General features: G+C 38.7%; 2 non-coding genes across 2 annotated transcripts; both read right to left on the bottom strand.

The window, feature by feature from the left end:
• Positions 1-2,975: 2,975 nt before the first annotated feature.
• On the bottom strand, positions 2,976-3,048 carry trnam-cau (transfer RNA methionine (anticodon CAU)). Its single transcript has one exon. It is a non-coding gene; the product is annotated as a tRNA-Met (tRNA).
• A 1,829-nt stretch (positions 3,049-4,877) lies between these two features.
• Positions 4,878-4,949, bottom strand: trnae-uuc (transfer RNA glutamic acid (anticodon UUC)). Its single transcript has one exon. It is a non-coding gene; the product is annotated as a tRNA-Glu (tRNA).
• Positions 4,950-24,940: the final 19,991 nt, after the last annotated feature.

Here is a 24,940-nt window from a genome sequence, read left to right as displayed (position 1 = left end):
CATGGAAGAAAGTCCCCAGGGTGGCAATGTGTTTGACAATGGCAATACATTGCACGGGATGTGAAGACAATGTGTAACACAGGCCAAATCCTTTGGTGGGAATCAAGATCCACCAATGTTTCTGTCCACAATGTCCACCTGAATCCAGAAATGTCCCTGCCAGATGGGAAATAGACTGACAATTGGGTCAATATTGTGCAATTATCTTCAAATAACTGTCTTCATGGTCTAAATGTGTCAAATATTGTCGTACAATGCCCACATTGAGTCCAGATGTGTTGGTTCCTGATCCATGCTATTACCCCAAAAGATCAGAACTATGCCAAGGGCACCTGGATTTGGTAAAAGGTTCTCCGCAGAGGTTTTGTCTTTAATCCAAGAGACTACTTTAGTTGTTTTTTTTTACACAGAAAGGGTTGGACACAGTGCCCACTCCCCCACCCATATCTGACAATTGAAAGCTGTGGGGAAAGGGGGGTTCCAAAGCTAAAAGACCATCAACAAGCAGTTCTGATGAACTATACTGGTCCATTCAGGATGAACACTGTATACTCTGACTGCAGCAACACAAGTTCAAATTTCAGTGATCCCTAATTTTTATGGTGATTACGAGACTGAATGCAAAGTGTGTATCCCCCATGTAACTCAAAGCCTATCACTTCCAGTCAATACTGTCAAATTTGGAGCTCCTTCAATTACATTAACAAGCAGGTGACTCCTCAACATGCCCCCACTAACGTACTGTTTACAGTCTAAATGACCAAGGACATTAAACCTGTTAGCTTACTTTAAACTAGATGTGGAAAGTTGAAAGGTTGATCTTTTTCACCGGTGCTGTGGCTTAAAAACTAGGTTCCACTGATACTTGAACTCAGATTGCTGGATTCAGAGTCCAGAGTGCTAACCATTACACCACGGAACCTTTACACTTCCTAAAAAGGTTTTCTATGCAGTTTATTTCATAATATCCACATGTGTGACATTAAAGGCACACAAAAATAACAACAAAGATGAAAAAGCAACAATCACTGGCCAACTTAAGTCTATTTCCAGTCTGTTGATGTCTAACAAAGTGTCAGTTGCTGCAAGTGTCTGACGTGAAATGTCTCCACCTGCTGTAGAGTAAACCTAATGACATGTTAAGTTTATTTCGTCCATAAAAATGGAAACTACAGTGCTCATACCCGCCGTAACACCCATAAAAACCAGAGTATAATACAACAAATATACTACAGTGCAAGTACATAAATACGGTAAAATAGAAACTGTAAAAAATGTACTTTTAAAGTGCTTGTTTTGCTGTCTGATAGTCTGAGGTATAAAAGACAGAGCTGACCGCTTAGTTTGTGTCACAGGACGTCTTAGTCTACGACTACGTTCTATAACCCTACCAGTCAGATTACAACAGGAGGTAATATCTGTTGCAGCTCTTTTAAAGACTCTACCATAATACCTGCTGGAGATGCCAGATCCTCATACATGTAAAGCATGAGCTCTACCACTGAGCTACATCCCCTGAAGATTTTCAGATTTGTATTACTTTTTTCGAGATAGACATAGACTTATCTTTATTAATCCTTTTGGGATGACTCCCGCAAGGAAATTGAAATATCACTGAATAAAAGAAGAAACCTGGGTAAAACATGTAATGTTAATGTTGTATATGGCTTCAAAACCTGTAAATGCAACTGTGGTGGCTGGAAGTCAAACCTGGGCAAAATGATTGCACTGCTACAATATAAATCATAGTCAAAATGTAACACACCTGTTGCCTTTCTGCTGGACAATACAACGTTCACTGCAAATCTTGTAACTCAGACTGAAAATAAATGTTAAGAAATACATTCATGGAAACGTGTGGCTTCCTGTACCTATGAGATAACACAACATTGTTAATGAAGGCACATCTGCGTTTTTTTATACTGTAATGAGTCATTGGTGTGCTAGCACCCTTAAAGATTGCCTTTTGTTAGGGAGGGACATCACTGATGCAGTCTGGGACTGCGCTCAGACTAGAGTAAATGGCACTTCATCCTGTGCCCGTCTTAACTTGATACAGTTCAAGGTTTTTCACAGAATTTACTACACAAAATCCAAACTATCAAGAATTTATTCTGACATTCAAGATAGGTGTGAGCGCTGCAATTCTATACCAGCAGATGTCGCATATGTTTTGGACCTGTTCTAAACTAAGAGATTTTTGGTCATATGTCTGCAACATTTTGAATGATGCTTTTGATACCAAAGTGAAACCCTCTGCAGACATGGCCATCTTTGGAGTCTTGATTAATGAGATCTTGTTGCCCACTGATAAGAAGAATGCTTTTGCGTCTTTGTTAGCCCGTAGAAGAATAGCTTTACAGTGGAAATCTCCTGATCCACCTAAAGGGTCTGTCTGGCTCAGTGAACTAATGTTTTTCTTGAAATTAGAAAAAATTAAGTACTTCTCCAGAGGTTCAATTAGTAAATTTCACAAAATATGGGACCCGTTGATTTTGTATTTTGATAAGCTCAATACTCTCCCGTAAGACAACAGGGCCCTGATGTGTTTTTTTCTTTTTTCAACCATGTGTAGCTACAGGCATGTATAATGTAAGAGTGTTGAGTGCCCCCCCCCCCTTTTCTTTCTCCTTTTTTTCTTTTTTTTCTTCTCATTATTATGTACTTATTTTCATTATCGTTATTATTATTATCCTTAATTATTTTAATGGCAGTAAGTGGTTGTTGTGGGTGGGTGGATGGGATTTGATTGACAAAGTAATGTTAAACCAATTCAAGATATTCTATTTATATGCATCCTATACAGTGTTACCTTTCTTGAATAAAAATATCGTTTAAAAAAAAAAAAGATTGCCTTTTGTTGTCTCAATCGCAGAAATAACCACAGAATCACAACTTCCATTCATGTGTATTGCCAGTATTCAACCACCTGAAAGTCACTGTATTTCCAGCATCAGTTGTGTTTTTAAAACACCTGCCCCGTGTGAGGATTGAACTCACGACCTTCAGATTATGAGACTGACGCGCTGCCTACTGTGCCAACGAGGCTATGAAAACACTTTCGATGGTTGGGAAAATTTCGTAAAAACTAACAATTTGGTCTTCAATCTTAATAAAAGCAATGTATGTGGAGACCTATGCACTTCACATACATTGCCGAACTTTGCGTAGGAATCGGCGTACGCCCGTCCTACGCCGGTTTTAGGTCGTATACACGTTTCAGAAATGAGGTTCAATGTGAGCACAATAAAGATTTCTTGAAGAAAGGTTTGTACTTTAAAGTTCTAGTTTTATTCCAATTCTTCTGGTCACACTTGGTACTATTTCACATCTTTTGTCTGTAGTTCTCTATTGTGTCAGGGCTTAACTCTGTCTCCCCCGCCTCTTTTTTTGTTTCTTGTTATGTCTTGGCAAGAAGTATTATGCTTTTGGGTCGTCTGTCCATCCGTCAGGCCAAAGAAACAGATACTAGCATGTAACTTTGCAAATCAGTGGCTCACCCTGGCCGCCATTAAAGATGCCATTTGGACCTCCAGAAACTTCCTGGTAAGAAAGCACATGCAGATCCCATTCCCTCAAAACGTGAATCACAGATTTTCCAGCACCTGGACTTGATCAGACTGGGAATATGCCAAAGAGATGTTCACAAGTTCAGCCGAGGTAAATACTCGGCCCACATTCACACAGACCTAAAACTACTCATTTAATGCTGGTTACAATTTTCTAAAATAAACAATGTCAGAGAAAAATTGCAAAGAGTGAAGGGTGTTGATAACATTTTTTAACAAGGTATTGGCTGATTATTGCTTCAGTAGTCTCCTTCAAGATTCTTCGAGGTAAGCAGGAAGCTCACATAAATGATAGTTGCAAGGTCTACCAATGTTTAACTTTGCAACCCGAAAACTGTCCCTCAAAATGTGAATCTCAGAATTTTCCTTCCCCTGAACATAAACAGCAGAGTGGTGCAGCGGAACCGTGCCGGGCCCATAACCCAGAGGTCGATGGATCAAAACTATCTTCTGCTAATTCCTATGCTTTGTTTCAGCATCAAGTCTATTTCCAGTTTGTTGATGTCTGGCAAAGCATCTGTTGCTGCAAGTGTCTTGAGTTAATTGTCTCTAGCTGCTGAAGAGTAAACTTTATGGCATGTCAAGTTTAAAATGGAAACTGCATTGCTGATACCTGTCGTAACACCCATTAAACTGGAACATAATACATTTAAAATTTATACAAATATTTATTTTGCACATTTACGTAGGTGAAACGATTCCTCACAGTGGTGTTTGAGGCCAGGGTGATGCCATCCAGAGTAACTATCTCTTTGGATAGTGCGTCACGGAGGTGCTTGGGCCCCAGAGCAATAACTTCAGTTTTATCTGAGTTTAACATTAGAAAATTACAGGTTGTTTGTCTCTACAACTCTCAATAAGTTATTTACACTGCTGAAAAGCATTTCACATTTTTAAATTACCTCCACTGCTAAAAGCATAATAAAGAAAATGTAAAATATTTCTATAAAATGAAATAGTTTAATTTTTTAGAGATATTTTATTTTTCCATTTCATTCTATGCTTCTATAACATGAACAAACAATTTTATTCACCTACAGTAGCACTACTGCTGTTTTACAGCAGACTACAGCAAATTCAAAAAATACAGTAAATAAATGTAAATTAAATGTTACTACCCATAATGCAATGCATATTACAGTAGTGAACCAGAAAAGAAAGTTATCGTATTTCACGGTAAGTAACTGTAGAAATTACAGCAAAGTCTGACCGTGTTGGGAATGTACATAACTACAGCTCTGATTCAATACAGGCCAATGTCAGAGATCATACAGATCTTTCTAAAGACCTTAACCAGCTAAATACCAATTCCCATACCGGGAGTTGAACCCGGGCCACCTGGGTGAAAACCAGGAATCCTAACCGCTAGACCATATGGGACTGACTACATATCAATAACAGGGATTTCATGAATCAAGTCGTAATCTGGCTGGAAACAGGCCTTCTCTTGAACGTGAATGAAGAAGCTTCTTAAGTAAGTTTTATCTTGAAGCTTTTGAGTGTTGTTTAGGTTTTTATCTGCTTTAACTATTACCGGACAGCGGGGGCACGGAGCAGAGCAGAGCGGCCGTTAGGGAGGAATCCTCCTCCGTGTTCAGTTCCATTTTGAACTGGCGGTAAAAAACTTAACGTTGGAACTTTATGACAAATAGAAATGTTGACAGGTTGATTTCTGTTAATAACAAACACAACTATAGTCAATAGAAAAAAACAAAATATGACAAGCCATCTTGGTTCATCTTTCCACTGTTCCTACAATCACCACTCTGGTCTGGTTGGAAACTAAAGGATCTAAACTAAAAGGATGTTCCTCTTTAACTAAAAGGTCTATCTCTGTAGGGATCCATCCCATAATGTTGTCACACACTTAGAATAATAATCTGAGTCTGTCAGCAGCAACAACACAACCTTTAGTGGACGCTGACTTTACCTTTAAATTAGGAGTTTAAACAGAGACACAACAGGAAGAATAAATCCATCAAATCAAGTCCCCAGTAATCAGCATGTGGCCTTGTTTTATTTCAGGTAGTCAGCATGGAGCTGTTCCACATTCCCAGACATTTAAAACAAGTCAATCATTGGCGTTATTCTACGAGTCAGATGAAGAAATCAGCTGTTTGCTATTTGAGCTGCTCTGTTTCCTGCTGCTCCGTCATTCTTTAGTGTCCTCTGGAAACAGGTTGCTGTCCTTTATGATTCCTTTGGATGACATCATCAGTGTCTTTGCTTTAGTCTGAAGAAACTCCAACAGATTTAAAACCACATGCAGTCACAGAAAATACAAACAGGGAATAGAAAATGTCAGACAAAGAATATGAAATGAAAAGTCCCCAAAGTAGGAAAATATAATGTTAATCTACCAAACAACAAGAACTGGAGAGCATCCAATTAAACATGGCCGACTTCCAGTATGTCGGCAATGAAGAGAGGAATGTTTGGACTTATTACAGATTAATTTTATTTTTATTTAACCTTTATTTAACCAGGAACAATCCCATTGAGCTACAGTAACTCTTCTTCCAGGGAGTCCTGCCAAGACAGACGGCAATAAGTTTCATAATACATAAAAGACAGGACAATGGTTCCATACCACACCACACAATCTCTATAGATACTACAACACAAACAAGACATTACACTTAACTTAAGCTAATGCAGACATGCTACTTAAAGGGCACCTTGTTAAAAGAAATTACACTGTTCAGGCAGAGTTGACTTTAAAAGGTTTTAAACTGAATTTGACCTAAAGTCCAAATTCAGGCCTTCCACACATTGGTTTTTAAACCATGGGCCAAATCGCTGTGTAGTCTCACAATGCTAAAACGTTTTGTGTTCCAACTGTTGGAAGTTTTTGATATTTAAAGGGTTCAAAGTGTGTTCAAAGGTTAAAAGTAATAGCCCTTGAGCAGCCATGCCACGTCAAGGCCCAAATAAGAAAGCAGCCCGGAGACGTACTATACTGAACATTCCTTTTTCTGTTCATCCTAAAGTCCTTAAACATGTATTTTCTAAATTATAGAAAAGATCACGTGACCGTGTTTGCAAGGGTCGCTCAGAGCTGAGGCTCTGCATCCTCCTCTGCATTTTACAATAAAAACCAGGTCATTCTTTCTCATTCGACGTCAGTCATTTTATTTGTTACCACTGTGACTTAGTGAAATGTCTGCAGGCACAAAAAGGTCCTGGAAAAGCAACAAATTTGCTTCAATAAGCGGTCCACAACGCAGTAAAGTAAGCATTGCTGCAACACATCAGGAAAGAGCTTGAGAGGCAGGGAGACAACAGGCAGATAAGAAACCTGCATTGATGACAAGAAGAAATTTGAGTTTAAGCTAGCCAAAATGGAGGACAGATTGAGATACAACAATGTGCGCATTATTGGACTGAAAAAGACAATCCAGTGGATTCCTGCAGAAACAGCTACTGGTTTGGATTCCCTCCTTACAGAACAGGGCCACCATCAACATGGACAGAGCACACAGAATCAACGGCAAGGGTACAATGACACATACGCTGATTTGAAGGTGTCTGAGATACCAGGGCCGCCAGGCAGTCCTTCAGGCGGCAGCAGGACGGCCCGATTCAGGACTCCAATGCAACGCTGCATTTTAAGCCTGGCTACAGTGCTTTCACTGCCCAGCAGTGTCAGGAATGTATAGGAGTACAGCGTAAAGTACATGCTAAAGACGTCTCAAACTTTCTTATTTATCCAGCCACCCTGAAAGTAACTGGTGGAGGGAGAATTCACTACAGCCAAGAATGTGGACATGTTCTGTCGGGAGCTGGATAAAGATGATGAAGGGACATCCATGCAGGCGCTTCAGCAGGTGTGGATTAGTGGAGTCTGAAACACTGCTAGGTTGACTTGAGGGCACTGTAAGTAAGAGTGGGATCCAAGCTTTAAAAGGAACATTTAAGTAGGATGTGTGTTCAATTTATAAACTATGTTTATTACTCTCATTAGGCTGGTGTGCTTTTTTAGCTGTGGACTTTATGGTAAAAAACTAATAATTTATGTGAATGTTGGTAACAAACAGTAGAGGGCAGCAATACCCTATGCAGCAACTAGTCTGCCTAATTCAAAGCAGAAGAATGTGTTTCCTTGGTAGTGTTTTAATGCAAACACGTTATATTTCCTAATCTTAATGATCGTTACTTGGTGTCAGCCTTCAATGAGGAGAGAAGATCAGAATATAAGAACACAGCTATCAGGCATGAGGAGGAGGAGGAGGAAACAGCTTGGCTCTGAAACATGTTCACAACGAGGCAGAGTGAATGAGCTGGTGATTTTTAAGGCTAATACTGAGAAAACCTTTTCCCACATTGATCACAGCTCTATGGCTTTCTCCAGTGTGAATGCGTTGATGTGTTTTTAGGTGTCCCTGCGTGTGAAAGCTGCCCCACATTGCTCACAGCTGTGTAGATTCTCTCCAGTGTGAACTCTCTGATGAATCTTTAAATATCCTGATGTTGTGAAGGATTTCTCACAGTGCTGACAGTGGTGACGTTTGGGTCCCTCTCCTCCCCGTTTCTAAAGCAACCGACAAACAGAGAAAGTTAGTGAACAACCTTCTTTAAACCCTGGATTTTCTCTTACTCACAATTTTAACTCTTCATACAAATTATGACAAAATTAAGGAAAATATTGCTGACATGTATTGCTGACATGTTTTAATGAAAGCAAATGCACTTTTTATTTCTTGATATATTCTAAATCTTTCAGACAAACTTTAATGAAACAACTGCAACGCTGTTATGAAACAAGAAAGTGTGGCAGATGATGGTGGACCACCTGAATGCGTAAGCAGTCTACAAATATAATTTGAGCACTTTAAAAGTTAGCAGAAGATAATGCTACTCAGGAAATTACCATTAAGATAAAATAAATAATCTTATCTACAATGCTAGAATATGATGAACACCTTTACCATAACCTTACAGGGGGGGACTTCTAGCAAGCATAACCTTCTATGCATCAGTGGCCTCCCATTAAACCACTTCCTCAATTGACTGCACACAGCTTCTTTTGCATTGTGGCCAAATATAACTTTAACTGATGATATTCTATAATCATGTCTACAACAAAAGAAAAATCTCAACACAATATGCATTTATGATCATTAAATGAAGAAATCAGAGCCTGCGTCGCCTAGTCGAAGTGTAGAACTAACTACGCGTTTTAAAACTGCATCAACAGCTCACAATGTCTCGTTTTTACTTTATTGGCCTACATGAAATAACAAATAACAAATATGAGTTGATATGTGTGAAACATTACATTTACCAACACATGAATTGATCATTGTGAAAGATGTGGGACTTCCAGCTGGTCACCCTAAAAGGAACCAGAATGCTGGAAATCGCGTCTACAAAATTCAAAACAAACCCCGGAACCCCCCCCCCCCCAGCACAAAGAGCCCCACCGAAAATTTTTCAGCAGCCGCCACTGTGATATAAAAATATAAACAAAAACCCTTGAGGTGTCCTCGTCCTGTTGTTTCATGAGTGTACAGTAGTCTCCATTATATAGTAACTGGTCCAGTGAACTAAGACTATAAATAAGGAGGATTGGACATTATAATTGTAGAATCATCCCAAATTATCAGCCAAATTATTACTTGTTGGTTTCTTCGCTGTCCAATGAGGAAGGACATGCTCTAACTCCGCCCCTTTGGAACGTTATCAGACAGAGATCAAAGGTTATCAAGTAAGTGAGACGTTCTGACAAAAATACAGTTAATAAACTTTCTATTCTCTTAGTCTAGTCTAAGACACCGGGGGGTCGGAGACAGACTTGTTGGGGTAGTTTTGCTGACCTCTGAAGTCCAGGATTTCCTCCATGAAGAAATGTTTAAAAGGATATTCTTCCTGGTTACTGGTTGAACAATGCTAAAATGTTATTACTATTACCCTAACTTTAGTATTGACTTGACTGTTGAATTCAGTAAGTGCTACTTGTTGGGGCAGTTCAACATGACAATGCTACAGACTGTAAATGAAGATGGACGTCATTGTAATCACTTTCAGATCGTTTCAAATGGAGACACTGATGATTATTGTGTTCACAACGTCTTCTCTTTGGGGTTGTCTTTGTAGTGAGTTCATCATCAAACATATCTCTGAACAAATGCAGAGACAGTCTATTTCACAATTCTTCCCAACACTAGTAAAATGAAATCATCTGACAGCAAAACTACCCAAACACAAGCACTGACTTGAGTTGTGTATGCAGTAAGTGCTACTTGTTGGGGTAGTTTTGCTGACCTCTGAAGTCCAGGATTTCCTCCAAGAAGAAATGTTTAAAAGGATATTCTCCTTGGTTACTGGTTGAACAATGCTGAAATGTTTTATAAATCATTTCTATTACCCTAACTTTAGCATTGACTTGACTGTTGAATTCAGTAAGTGCTACTTGTTGGGGCAGTTGAACATGACAATGCTACAGACTATAAATGAAGATGGATGTCATTGTAATCACATTCAGATCATCTCAAATGGAGACACTGATGATCATTTGGTTCAGAAGTGCTTCTCTTTGGGGTTGTCTTGGTTGTGAGTTCATCATCAGACACTAACAAATGCAGAGCAAGTACATTTCAACAGTTGTGCACCGCTCGCTAAATAAATAAAGCAATGGGGGCTTTGGAATAGATATTCAGCACTAACTGGTACTTTTTATTGCTCAATGAGCTCTATCTGGAGGAAAAAGGAGTAGCCCCAAAGAAAGTTATTGGACTCTAATTGACCACTCATAGACTGTTAATGGCATACGTTGGGATGATGGTTGTCTATTCATGAAGCCATTCCTTACTTACAATAGACAAGACCACTGAAACTTGATCAAAAAGAAGGTGTGGTTGAGTGAAAATGGCTGCATTCAGTATTTAAGATGGCACATCTGTGTAAGGAACCACTTCCACAACACAGAAGATGCCAGAAGAAACATTGGGACTTGAGAAGATCATGGGCAAAGAAGGTTGCTTACTGTAAGACTTTGACGTGGTCTAACTCAAGCATTGGCATGGATTGATTTAGTTAGTGCTAATCTATGGGGTTGTTTTTCTGACAACTGATTCCCAGTTATTTTATCGAAAGACTAACAGTAACAGCTATTTTACTTGTATTACTAGTTGGACAATGCTAAAATGTGATATAATTCATTCTAGATTGTGTCTCTGGGTAAATGATTGTTTTGGTAAGTCATTCTATTACTCTACCTTTAGCATTGACAAGACTGTTGAATTCAGTAAGTGCTACTTGTTGGGGCAGTTGAACATGACAATGCTAAGTACTAATTTTAGATGGATGTCATTGTAATCACATTCAGATCACCTCAAATGGAGACACTGATGATTATTGTGTTCATAAGTGCTTCTCTTTGGGGTTGTCTTGGTATTGGGAGTCATCATCAGACATATCTCTGAACAAATGCAGAGACAGGCTATTTCACAATTCTTCAACACTAGTAAATGCATCATCTGGCACCAGAACTACCCAAACCCAAGCATTGACTTGAGTATGCAGTAAGTGCTACTTGTGGGGTATTTTGCTGACCTCTAAAGTCCAGGATTTCCTCCATACAAGTTTAAAAGATATTCTCCTTGGTTACTGGTTGAACATGCTGAAATGTTTTCTAAGTCATTCCTATTACCCTAACTTTAGCATTGACTTGACTGTTTAATTCAGTAAGTGCTACTGTTGGGCAGTTGAACATGACAATGCTACTACTGTAATGAAGATGGATGTCATTGTAATCACATTCAGATCATCTCAAATGGAACACTGATGATTAATGGGTTCATAAGTGCTTCTCTTTGGGTTGTCTTGGTAGTGAGCTTCATCACCAGACATATCACTGAACAAATGCAGAGACAGTCTATTTCACAATTCTTCCCAAACACTAGTAAACTGAAATCATCTGACCAGCAAACTACCCAAACACAAGCACTGACTTAAGTCATGTATGCAGTAAGTGCTACTTGTTGGGGTAGTTTTGCTGACTCTGAGTCCAGGATTTCCTCCATGAAGATGTTTAAAGGATATTCTTCCTGGTTAATGGTTGAACAATGTTAAATGTTATTACTATTACCCAACTTTAGTATTTGACTTGACTGTTGAATTCAGTAAGTGCTACTTGTTGGGGCAGTTGAACATGACAATGCTACAGACTGTAAATGAAGATGGATGTCATTGTAATCACATTCAGATCATCTCAAATGGAGACACTGATGATTATGGGTTCATAAGTGCTTCTCTTTGGGTTGTCTTGGTAGTGAGTTCCATCATCAGACACCAACACATGCAGAACAAGTACATTTCACCAGTTGTCCCACCCGCTAGCTAAATAAATAAAAGAATGGGGGTTTTTGGAATAGATATTCAGCACTAACTGGTACTTTCTAATGCTGAATGAGCTCTATCTGGTGGAAAAGAGTTGCCCCAAAGAAGTTATTGGACTCTAATTGCACCACTCATAGACTTTTTAATGGCATACACTTTGGGATGATGGTTGTCTATTTCATGAAGCCATTCCTTACTTACATAGACAAGACCACTGAAACTTGATCAAAAAGAAGTGTGTTGAGTTGCAAATGGCTGCATTCAGTATTTAAGATGGCACATCTGTTTAAGGAACCACTTCCACAACACAGAAGATGCCAGAAGAAACATTGGGATATGGAGAAGATCATGGGCAAAGAGGTTGCTTTACTGTAAGACTTTGACGTTGGGCTAACTCAAGCATTGGCATTGATGATTTTAGTTAGTGCTAATCTATGGGGTTGTTTTTCGTGACAATGATTCCCAGTATTTTATCGAAAGACTTAACAGTAACAGCTATTTTACGTTGTATTACTAGTTGGACAATGCTAAATGTGATATAATTCATTCTAGATTGTGTCTCTGGGTAATGATTGTTTTGGTAAGTCATTCTTATTACTCTACCTTTAGCTTGACTTGACTGTGAATTCAGTAAGTGCTACTTGTTGGGGCAGTTGAACATGACAATGCTAAATACTAATTTTAGACGGATGTCATTGTAATCACATTCACATCACCTCAAATGGAGACCTGATGATTATTGTGTTCATAAGTGCTTCTCTTTGGGGTTGTCTTGGTAGTGAGTTCATCATCAAACATATCTCTGAACAAATGCAGAGACAGTCTATTTCACAATTCTTCCCCACACTAGTAACATGCTTTATCGGCAGCCGGAACTACCCAAACACAAGCACTGACTTGAGTTATGTAATGCAGTAAGTGCTACTTGTTGGGTAGTTTTGCTGACCTCTGAAGTCCAGGATTTCCTCCATAAATAAATTGTTTAAAAGGGATTCCTCCTTGTTTACTGGTTAACCCTGCTGAAATGTTTTCTAGTCATTCCTATTACCCTAACTTTAGCATTGACTTGACTGTTGAATTCAGTAAGTGCTACTTGTTGGGGCAGTTGAACATGACAATGCTACAGACTGTAATGAAGATGGATGTCATTGTAATCACATTCAAATAACCTCAATGGAGACACTGATGATTATTGTGTTTATAAGTACTTCTCTTTGGGGTTGTCTTTGTAGTGAGTTCATCATCAGACATATCTCTGAACAAATGCAGAGACAGGCCAATTCACAATCTCTTAATTCCCCAACACTAGTAAAATGCTTCATCTGGCACCAGAACTACCCAAACACAAGCACTGACTTGATTTATTGTACAGTAAGTGCTACTTGTTGGGGTAGTTTTGCTGACCTCTAAAGTCCAGGATTTCCTCCACAAGAAATGTTTAAAAGGGATATTTCCTCCTGTTCTGGTTAAACAATGCTGACATTTTTTTACGTCATTCCCATTACTCTAAAAACTTTAGTATTGACTTACTGTTGAATTCAGTAAGTGCTACTTGTTGGGGCGTTGAACATGACAATGCTACAGACTAACTGAAGATGGATGTCTTGTAATCATATTCAGATCATCTCAAATGGAACACTGCGATTGTTGTGTTCATAAAGTGCTTCTCTTTGGGGTTGTCTTGGTAGTGAGTTCATCATCAGACATATCTCTGAACAAATGCAGAGACAGGCAATTTCAACAATTCTTCCCAACACTAGTAAAATGCATTCATCTGGCACCAGAACTACCCAAACACAAGCACTGACTTGAGTTTGTATGCAGTAAGTGCTACTTGTGGGGTGTTTTGCTGACCTCTAAAGTCCAGGATTTCTCCAAGAAGAAAGTTTTAAAAGGATATTCTTCCTGGTTACTGGTTGGACAATGCTAAAATGTTTATTACTATTACCCTAACTTTAGTATTGACTTGACTGTTGAATTCAGTAAGTGCTACTTGTTGGGGCAGTTGAACATGACAATGCTACAGACTGTAAATGAGATCAATGTTCATTGTAATCACATTCAGATCACCTCAAATGGAGACACTGATGATTATTGTGTTAATAAGTGCTTCTCTTTGGGTTGTCTTGGTAGTGAGTTCATCATCAGACATATTCTGAACAAATGCAGAGACAGGCATTTCACAATTCTTCCCAACACTAGAAAATGCATTCATCTGGCACCAGAACTACCCCAAAAACCCAGCACTGACTTGAGTTGTGTATGCAGTAAGTGCTACTTGTTGGGGTAGTTTTGCTGACCTCTAAAGTCCAGGATTTCCTCCATAAAGAAATGTTAAAAGGGTATTGTCCCTTGTTTACTGGTTGAACAATGCTGAAATGTTTTCTAAGTCATTCCTATTACCCTAACTTTAGCATTGACTTGACTGTTGAATTCAGTAAGTCGTACTTGTGGGGGTAGTGAACATGACAATGCTACAGACTAACTGAAGATGGATGTCATTGTAATCACATTCAGATCACCTCAAATGGAGACACTGATGATTAATGTGTTCATAGTGCTTCTCTTTGGGTTTCTTGTTGTGAGTTCATCATCAGACATATCTCTGAACAAATGCAGAGACAGGCTATTTCACAATTCTTCCCAACACTAGTAAAATTGCATTCATCTGGCACCAGAACTACCCAAACCCAAGCCTGACTTGAGTGTGTTATGCAGTAAGTGCTACTTGTTGGGTAGTTTTGCTGACCTCTAAAGTCCAGGATTTCCTCCATAAAGAAATGTTTAAAAGGGTATTTCCTTGTTTACTGGTTGAACAATGCTGAAATGTTTTCTAAGTCATTCCTATTACCCTAACTTTAGCATGACTTGACTGTTGAATTCAGTAAGTGCTACTTGTTGGGGTAGTTGAACATGACAATGCTACAGACTAACTGAAGATGGATGTCATTGTAATCACATTCAGATCACCTCAAATGGAGACACTGATGATTATGTGTTCATAAGTGCTTCTCTTTGGGTTGTCTTGGTTGTGAGTTCATCATCAGACATATCTCTGAACAAATGCAGGCTATTTCACAATTCTTCCCAACACTAGTAACATGCATTATCTGGCAGCGGAACTACCCAAACCAAGCACTGACTTGAGTTAGTATGCAGTAAGTGCTACTTGTTGGGGTAGTTTTGCTGACCTCTGAAGTCCAGGATTTCTCCATAAATAAATGTTTAAAAGGGATATTCTCCTTGGTTACTGGTTGAACAATGCTGAAATGTTTTCTAAGTCATTCCTATTACCCTAACTTTAGCATTGACTTGACTGTTGAAATCAGTAAGTGCTACTTGTTGGGGCAGTTGAACATGACAATGCTACAGACTGTAAATGAAGATGGATGTCATTGTAATCACATTCAAATAACCTCAAATGGAACACTGATGATTATTGTGTTTATAAGTACTTCTCTTGGGGTGTCTTTGTAGTGAGTTCATCATCAGACATATCTCTGAACAAATGCAGAGACAGGCCAATTCACAATTCTTCCCAACACTAGTAAAATGCATTCATCTGGCACCAGAACTACCCAACACAAGCACTGACTTGAGTTATGTATGCAGTAATGCTACTTGTTGGGTAGTTTTTGCTGACCTCTAAAGTCCAGGATTTCCTCCACAAGAAATGTTTAAAAGGGATATTCTCCCTTTACTGGTTAACAATGCTGACTTTTTCTACGTCATTCCTATTACTCTAACTTAGTATTGACTTGACGTTGAATTCAGTAAGTGCTACTTGTTGGGGCAGTTGAACATGACAATGCTACAGACTACTGAAGATGGATGTCATTGTAATCATATTCAGATCATCTCAACGGAGACACTGATGATTGTTGTGTTCATAAGTGCTTCTCTTTGGGGTTGTCTTGGTAGTGAGTTCATCATCAGACATATCACTGAACAAATGCAGAGACAGTCTATTTCACATTCTTCCCACATTAGTAAAATGCATTCATCTGGCACCGAACTACCCAACACACAAGCACTGACTTGAGTTATGTAGCAGTAAGTGCTACTTGTTGGGGTAGTTTTGCTGAACTCTAAAGTCCAGGATTTCTCCAAGAAGAAGTTTAAAAGGATATTCTCCTGTTACTGGTTGGACAATGCAAAATTTATTACTATTACCCTAACTTTAGTATTGACTTGACTGTTGATTCAGTAAGTGCTACTTGTTGGGGCAGTTGAACATGACAATGCTACAGACTGTAAATGAAGATCAATGTCATTGTAATCACATCAGATCACCTCAAATGGAGACACTGATGATTATTGTGTTCATAAGTGCTTCTCTTTGGGGTTGTCTTGGTAGTGAGTTCATCATCAGACATATCTCTGAACAAATGCAGAGACAGGCTATTTCACAATCTTCCCAACACTAGTAAAATGCATTCATCTGGCACCAGAACTACCCAAACCCAAGCCTGACTTGAGTTGTGTATGCAGTAAGTGCTACTTGTTGGGGTAGTTTTGCTGACCTCTAAAGTCCAGGATTTCCTCCATAAAGAAATGTTTAAAAGGGATTTGTCCTGTTTACTGGTTGAACAATGCTGAAATGTTTTCTAAGTCATTCCTATTACCCTAACTTTAGCATTGACTTGACTGTTGAATTCAGTAAGTGCTACTTGTTGGGGTAGTTGAACATGACAATGCTACAGACTAACTGAAGATGATGTCATTGTAATCACATTCAGATCACCTCAAATGGAGACACTGATGATTAATGTTTTCATAAGTGCTTCTCTTTGGGTTGTCTTGGTTGTGAGTTCATCATCAGACATATCTCTGAACAAATGCAGAGACAGGCAATTTCACAATTCTTCCCAACACTAGTAAAATGCATCATCTGGCACCAGAACTACCCAAACCCAAGCACTGACTTGAGTTGTGTATGCAGTAAGTGCTACTTGTTGGGGTAGTTTTTGCTGACCTCTAAAGTCCAGGATTTCCCTCCATAAAGAAATGTTTAAAAGGGATATTCTCCTTGTTTACTGGTTGAACAATGCTGAAATGTTTTCTAAGTCATTCCTATTACCCTAACTTTAGCATTGACTTGACTGTTGATTCAGTAAGTGCTACTTGTTGGGTAGTTGAACATGACAATGCTACAGACTAACTGAAGATGGATGTCATTGTAATCACATTCAGATCACCTCAAATGGAGACACTGATGATTAATGTGTTCATAAGTGCTTCTCTTTGGGGTTGTCTTGGTAGTGAGTTCATCATCAGACATATCTCTGAAACAATGCAGGCTATTTCACAATTCTTCCCAACACTAGTAACATGCATTTATCTGCAGCGGAACTACCCAAACACAAGCACTGACTTGAGTTATGTATGCAGTAAGTGCTACTGTTGGGGTAGTTTTGCTGACCTCTGAAGTCCAGGATTTCCTCCATAAATAATGTTTAAAAGGGATATTCTCCTTGGTTACTGGTTGAACAATGCTGAAATGTTTTTCTAAGTCATTCCTATTACCCTAACTTTAGCATTGACTTGACTGTTGAATTCAGTAAAGTGCTACTTGTTGGGGCAGTTGAACATGACAATGCTACAGACTGTAAATGAAGATGGATGTCATGTAATCACATTCAAATAACCTCAATGGAGACACTGATGATTATTGTGTTTATAAGTACTCTCTTTTGGGTTGTCTTTGTAGTGAGTTCATCATCAGACATATCTCTGAACAAATGCAGAGACAGGCCAATTCACAATTCTTCCCAACACTAGTAAATGCATCATCTGGCACCAGAACTACCCAACACAAGCACTGACTTGAGTTATGTATGCAGTAAGTGCTACTTGTTGGGTAGTTTTGCTGACCTCTAAAGTCCAGTTTCCTCCACAAAGAAATGTTTAAAAGATATTCTCCCTGGTTACTGGTTAAACAATGCTGACATTTTTTCTACGTCATTCCTATTACTCTAACTTTAGTATTGACTTGACTGTTGAATTCAGTAAGTGCTACTTGTTGGGGCAGTTGAACATGACAATGCTACAGACTAACTGAAGATGATGTCATTGTAATCATATTCAGATCATCTCAAATGGAGACACTGATGATTGTTGTGTTCATAAGTGCTTCTCTTTGGGTTGTCTTGGTAGTGAGTTCATCATCAACATATCACTGAACAAATGCAGAGACAGTCTATTTCACAATTCTTCCCAACATTAGTAAAATGCATTCATCTGGCACCAGAACTACCCAACACAAGCACTGACTTGAGTATGTATGCAGTAAGTGCTACTTGTGGGTAGTTTTGCTGACCTCTAAAGTCCAGGATTTCCTCCATAAATAAATGTTTAAAAGGGATATTCTCCCTGGTTACTGGTTGAACAATGCTGAAATGTTTCTAAGTCATTCCTATTACCCTAACTTTAGCATTGACTTGACTGTTGAATTCAGTAAGTGCTACTTGTTGGGGCAGTTGAACATGACAATGCTACAGACTGTAAATGAAGATGGATGTCATTGTAATCACATTCAAATAACCTCAAATGGAGACACTGATGATTATTGTGTTTATAAGTATTCTCTTTGGGGTTGTCTTTGTAGTGAGTTCATCATCAGACATATCTCTGAACAAATGCAGAGACAGGCAATTCACAATTCTTCCCAACACTAGTAAAATGCATTCATCTGGCACCAGAACTACCCAAACACAAGCACTGACTTGAGTTATGTATGCAGTAGTGCTACTTGTTGGGGTAGTTTTTGCTGACCTCTAAAGTCCAGGATTTCCTCCACAAAGAAATGTTTAAAAGGGATATTCTCCCTGGTTACTGGTTAACACAATGCTGACTTTTTTCTACGTCATTCCTATTACTCTAACTTTAGTATTGACTTGACTGTTGAATTCAGTAAGTGCTACTTGTTGGGGCAGTTGAACATGACATGCTACAGACTAACTGAAGATGGATGTCATTGTAATCATATTCAGATCATCTCAAACGGAGACACTGATGATTGTTTGTTCATAAGTGCTTCTCTTTGGGTTGTCTTGGTAGTGAGTTCATCATCAGACATATCACTGAACAAATGCAGAGACAGTCTATTTCACATTCTTCCCACACTTAGTAAAATGCATTCATCTGGCACCAGAACTACCCAAACACAAGCACTGACTTTATGTATGCAGTAAGTGCTACTTGTTGGGGTAGTTTTGCTGAACTCTAAAGTCCAGGATTTCCTCCAAGAAGAAAGTTTTAAAAGGATATCTTCCTGGTTACTGGTTGGACAATGCTAAAATGTTATTACTATTACCCTAACTTTAGTATTGACTTGACTGTTGAATTCAGTAAGTGCTACTTGTTGGGGCAGTTGAACATGACAATGCTACAGACTGTAAATGAAGATCAATGTCATTGTAATCACATTCAGATCACCTCAAATGGAGACACTGATGATTATTGTGTTCATAAGTGCTTCTCTTTGGGGTTTTCTTGGTAGTGAGTTCATCATCAGACATATCTCTGAACAAATGCAGAGACAGGCTATTTCACAATTCTTCCCAACACTAGTAAAATGCATTCATCTGGCACCAGAACTACCCAAACCCAAGCACTGACTTGAGTTGTGTATGCAGTAAGTGCTACTTGTTGGGGTAGTTTTGCTGACCTCTAAAGTCCAGGATTTCCTCCATAAGAAATGTTTAAAAGGGATATTGTCCTTGTTTACTGGTTGAACAATGCTGAAATGTTTTCTAAGTCATTCCTATTACCCTAACTTTAGCATTGACTTGACTGTTGAATTCAGTAAGTGCTACTTGTTGGGGTAGTTGAACATGACAATGCTACAGACTAACTGAAGATGGATGTCATTGTAATCATTCAGATCACCTCAAATGGAGACACTGATGATAATGTTTTCATAAGTGCTTCTCTTGGGGTTGTCTTGTTGTGAGTTCATCATCAGACATATCTCTGAACAAATGCAGAGACAGGCAATTTCACAATTCTTCCCAACACTAGTAAAATGCATTCATCTGGCACCAGAACTACCCAACACCCAAGCACTGACTTGAGTTGTGTATGCAGTAAGTGCTACTTGTTGGGGTAGTTTTGCTGACCTCTAAAGTCCAGGATTTCCTCCATAAAGAATGTTAAAAGATATTGTCCTTGTTTACTGGTTGAACAATGCTGAAATGTTTCTAAGTCATTCCTATTACCCTAACTTTAGCATTGACTTGACTGTTGAATTCAGTAAGTGCTACTTGTTGGGGTAGTTGAACATGACATGCTACAGACTAACTGAAGATGGATGTCATTGTAATCACATTCAGATCACCTCAAATGGAGACACTGATGATTAATGTGTTCATAAGTGCTTTCTTTGGGGTTGTCTTGGTAGTGAGTTCATCATCAGACATATCTCTGAACAAATGCAGGATTTCACAATTCTTCCCAACACTAGTAACATGCATTTATCTGGCAGCGGAACTACCCAAACACAAGCACTGACTTGAGTTGTATGCAGTAAGTGCTACTTGTTGGGGTATTTTGCTGACCTCTGAAGTCCAGGATTTCCTCCATAAATAAATGTTTTAAAAGGGATATTCTCCTTGGTTACTGGTTGAACAATGCTGAAATGTTTTCTAAGTCATTCCTATTACCCTAACTTTAGCATTGACTTGACTGTTGATTCAGTAAGTGCTACTTGTTGGGGCAGTTGAACATGACAATGCTACAGACTAAATGAAGATGGATGTCATTGTAATCACATTCAAATAACCTCAAATGGAGACACTGATGATTATTGTGTTTATAAGTACTTCTCTTTGGGGTTGTCTTTGTAGTGAGTTCATCATCAGACATATCTCTGAACAAATGCAGAGACGGCCAATTCACAATTCTTCCCACCTAGTAAAATGCATTCATCTGGCACCAGAACTACCCAAAACAAGCACTGACTTGAGTTATGTATGCAGTAAGTGCTACTTGTTGGGGTAGTTTTGCTGACCTCTAAAGTCCAGGATTTCCTCCACAAAGAAATGTTTAAAAGGATTTCTCCCGGGTTACTGGGTTAAACAATGCTGACATTTTTCTACGTCATTCCTATTACTCTAACTTTAGTATTGACTTGACTGTTGAATTCAGTAAGTGCTACTTGTTGGGGCAGTTGAACATGACAATGCTACAGACTAACTGAAGATGGATGTCATTGTAATCATATTCAGATCATCTCAAATGGAGACACTGATGATTGTTGTGTTCATAAGTGCTTCTCTTTGGGGTTGTCTTGGTAGTGAGTTCATCATCAACATATCACTGAACAAATGCAGAGACAGTCTATTTCACAATTCTTCCCAACATTAGTAAAATGCATTCATCTGGCACCAGAACTACCCAACACAAGCACTGACTTGAGTTATGTATGCAGTAAGTGCTACTTGTTGGGGTAGTTTTGCTGACCTCTAAAGTCCAGGATTTCCTCCATAAATAAATGTTTAAAAGGGATATTCTCCCTGGTTACTGGTTGAACAATGCTGAAATGTTTTCTAAGTCATTCCTATAACCCTAACTTTAGCATTGACTTTACTGTTGAATTCAGTAAGTGCTACTTGTTGGGGCAGTTGAACATGACAATGCTACAGACTAACTGAAGATGGATGTCATTGTAATCACATTCAGATCACCTCAAATGGAGACACTGATGATTGTTGTGTTCATAAGTGCTACTCTTTGGGGTGTCTTGGTTGTGAGTTCATCATCAGATATATCACTGAACAAATGCAGAGACGGTCTATTTTGCAATTCTTCCCAACACTAGTAAAATGAATCATCTACAGCAAAACTACCCAACACAAGCACTGACTTGAGTCATGTATGCAATAAGTGCTACTTGTTGGGGTAGTTTTGCTGACCTCTAAAGTCCAGGATTTCCTCCAAGAAGAAATTTTAAAAGGATATTCTTCCTGGTTACTGGTTGGACAATGCTAAAATGTTATTACTATTACCCTAACTTTAGTATTGACTTGACTGTTGAATTCAGTAAGTGCTACTTGTTGGGGCAGTTGAACATGACAATGCTACAGACTGTAAATGAAGATCAATGTCATTGTAATCACATTCAGATCACCTCAAATAGAGACACTGATGATTATTGTGTTCATAAGTGCTTCTCTTTGGGGTTGTCTTGGTAGTGAGTTCATCATCAGACATATCTCTGAACAAATGCAGAGACAGGCAATTTCACAATTCTTCCCAACACTAGTAAAATGCATTCATCTGGCACCAGAACTACCCAAACCCAAGCACTGACTTGAGTTGTGTATGCAGTAAGTGCTACTTGTTGGGGTAGTTTTGCTGACCTCTAAAGTCCAGGATTTCCTCCATAAAGAAATGTTTAAAAGGGATATTGTCCTTGTTTACTGGTTGAACAATGCTGAAATGTTTTCTAAGTCATTCCTATTACCCTAACTTTAGCATTGACTTGACTGTTGAATTCAGTAAGTGCTACTTGTTGGGGTAGTTGAACATGACAATGCTACAGACTAACTGAAGATGGATGTCATTGTAATCACATTCAGATCACCTCAAATGGAGACACTGATGATTAATGTGTTCATAAGTGCTTCTCTTTGGGTGTTGTCTTGGTTGTGAGTTCATCATCAGACATATCTCTGAACAAATGCAGGCTATTTCACAATTCTTCCAACACTAGTAACATGCATTTATCTGGCAGCGGAACTACCCAAACACAGCACTGACTTGAGTTATGTATGCAGTAAGTGCTACTTGTTGGGGTAGTTTTGCTGACCTCTAAGTCCAGGATTTCCTCCATAAATAAATGTTTTAAAGGGATATTCTCCCTGGTTACTGGTTGAACAATGCTGAATGTTTTCTAAGTCATTCCTATTACCCTAACTTTAGCATTGACTTGACTGTTGAATTCAGTAAGTGCTACTTGTTGGGGCAGTTGAACATGACAATGCTACAGACTAAATGAAGATGGATGTCATTGTAATCACATTCAAATACCTCAAATGGAGACACTGATGATTATTGTGTTTATAAGTACTTCTCTTTGGGGTTGTCTTTGTAGTGAGTTCATCATCAGACATATCTCTGAACAAATGCAGAGACAGGCCAATTCACAATTCTTCCCAACACTAGTAAAATGCATTCATCTGGCACCAGAACTACCCAAACACAAGCACTGACTTGAGTTATGTATGCAGTAAGTGCTACTTGTTGGGGTAGTTTTTGCTGACCTCTAAAGTCCAGGATTTCCTCCACAAAGAAATGTTTAAAAGGGATATTCTCCCTGGTTACTGGTTAAACAATGCTGACATTTTTTCTACGTCATTCCTATTACTCTAACTTTAGTATTGACTTGACTGTTGAATTCAGTAAGTGCTACTTGTTGGGGCAGTTGAACATGACAATGCTACAGACTAACTGAAGATGGATGTCATTGTAATCATATTCAGATCATCTCAAATGGAGACACTGATGATTGTTGTGTTCATAAGTGCTTCTCTTTGGGGTTGTCTTGGTAGTGAGTTCATCATCAGACATATCACTGAACAAATGCAGAGACAGTCTATTTCACAATTCTTCCCAACATTAGTAAAATGCATTCATCTGGCACCAGAACTACCCAAACACAAGCACTGACTTGAGTTATGTATGCAGTAAGTGCTACTTGTTGGGGTAGTTTTGCTGACCTCTAAAGTCCAGGATTTCCTCCAAGAAGAAAGTTTTAAAAGGATATTCTTCCTGGTTACTGGTTGGACAATGCTAAAATGTTATTACTATTACCCTAACTTTAGTATTGACTTGACTGTTGAATTCAGTAAGTGCTACTTGTTGGGGCAGTTGAACATGACAATGCTACAGACTAACTGAAGATGGATGTCATTGTAATCATATTCAGATCATCTCAAATGGAGACACTGATGATTGTTGTGTTCATAAGTGCTTCTCTTTGGGGTTGTCTTGGTAGTGAGTTCATCATCAGACGTATCACTGAACAAATGCAGAGACAGTCTATTTCACAATTCTTCCCAACATTAGTAAAATGCATTCATCTGGCACCAGAACTACCCAAACACAAGCACTGACTTGAGTTATGTATGCAGTAAGTGCTACTTGTTGGGGTAGTTTTGCTGACCTCTAAAGTCCAGGATTTCCTCCATAATAAATGTTTAAAAGGGATATTCTCCCTGGTTACTGGTTGAACAATGCTGAAATGTTTTCTAAGTCATTCCTATAACCCTAACTTTAGCATTGACTTTACTGTTGAATTCAGTAAGTGCTACTTGTTGGGGCAGTTGAACATGACAATGCTACAGACTAACTGAAGATGGATGTCATTGTAATCACATTCAGATCACCTCAATGGAGACACTGATGATTGTTGTGTTCATAATGCTACTCTTTGGGGTTGTCTTGGTTGTGAGTTCATCATCAGATATATCACTGAACAAATGCAGAGACGGTCTATTTTGCAATTCTTCCCAACACTAGTAAAATGAAATCATCTGACAGCAAAACTACCCAAACACAAGCACTGACTTGAGTCATGTATGCAATAAGTGCTACTTGTTGGGGTAGTTTTGCTGACCTCTAAAGTCCAGGATTTCCTCCAAGAAGAAAGTTTTAAAAGGATATTCTTCCTGGTTACTGGTTGGACAATGCTAAAATGTTATTACTATTACCCTAACTTTAGTATTGACTTGACTGTTGAATTCAGTAAGTGCTACTTGTTGGGGCAGTTGAACATGACAATGCTACAGACTGTAAATGAAGATCAATGTCATTGTAATCACATTCAGATCACCTCAAATGGAGACACTGATGATTATTGTGTTCATAAGTGCTTCTCTTTGGGGTTGTCTTGGTAGTGAGTTCATCATCAGACATATCTCTGAACAAATGCAGAGACAGGCTATTTCACAATTCTTCCCAACACTAGTAAAATGCATTCATCTGGCACCAGAACTACCCAAACCCAAGCACTGACTTGAGTTGTGTAT

The sequence above is a fragment of the Etheostoma spectabile genome, unplaced genomic scaffold (assembly GCF_008692095.1).
Source record: "Etheostoma spectabile isolate EspeVRDwgs_2016 unplaced genomic scaffold, UIUC_Espe_1.0 scaffold00018480, whole genome shotgun sequence".
NCBI lineage: Eukaryota > Metazoa > Chordata > Actinopteri > Perciformes > Percidae > Etheostoma > Etheostoma spectabile.
Note: the sequence above shows the minus strand (reverse complement) of the source record. Positions and strands in the feature narration are given on the sequence as shown.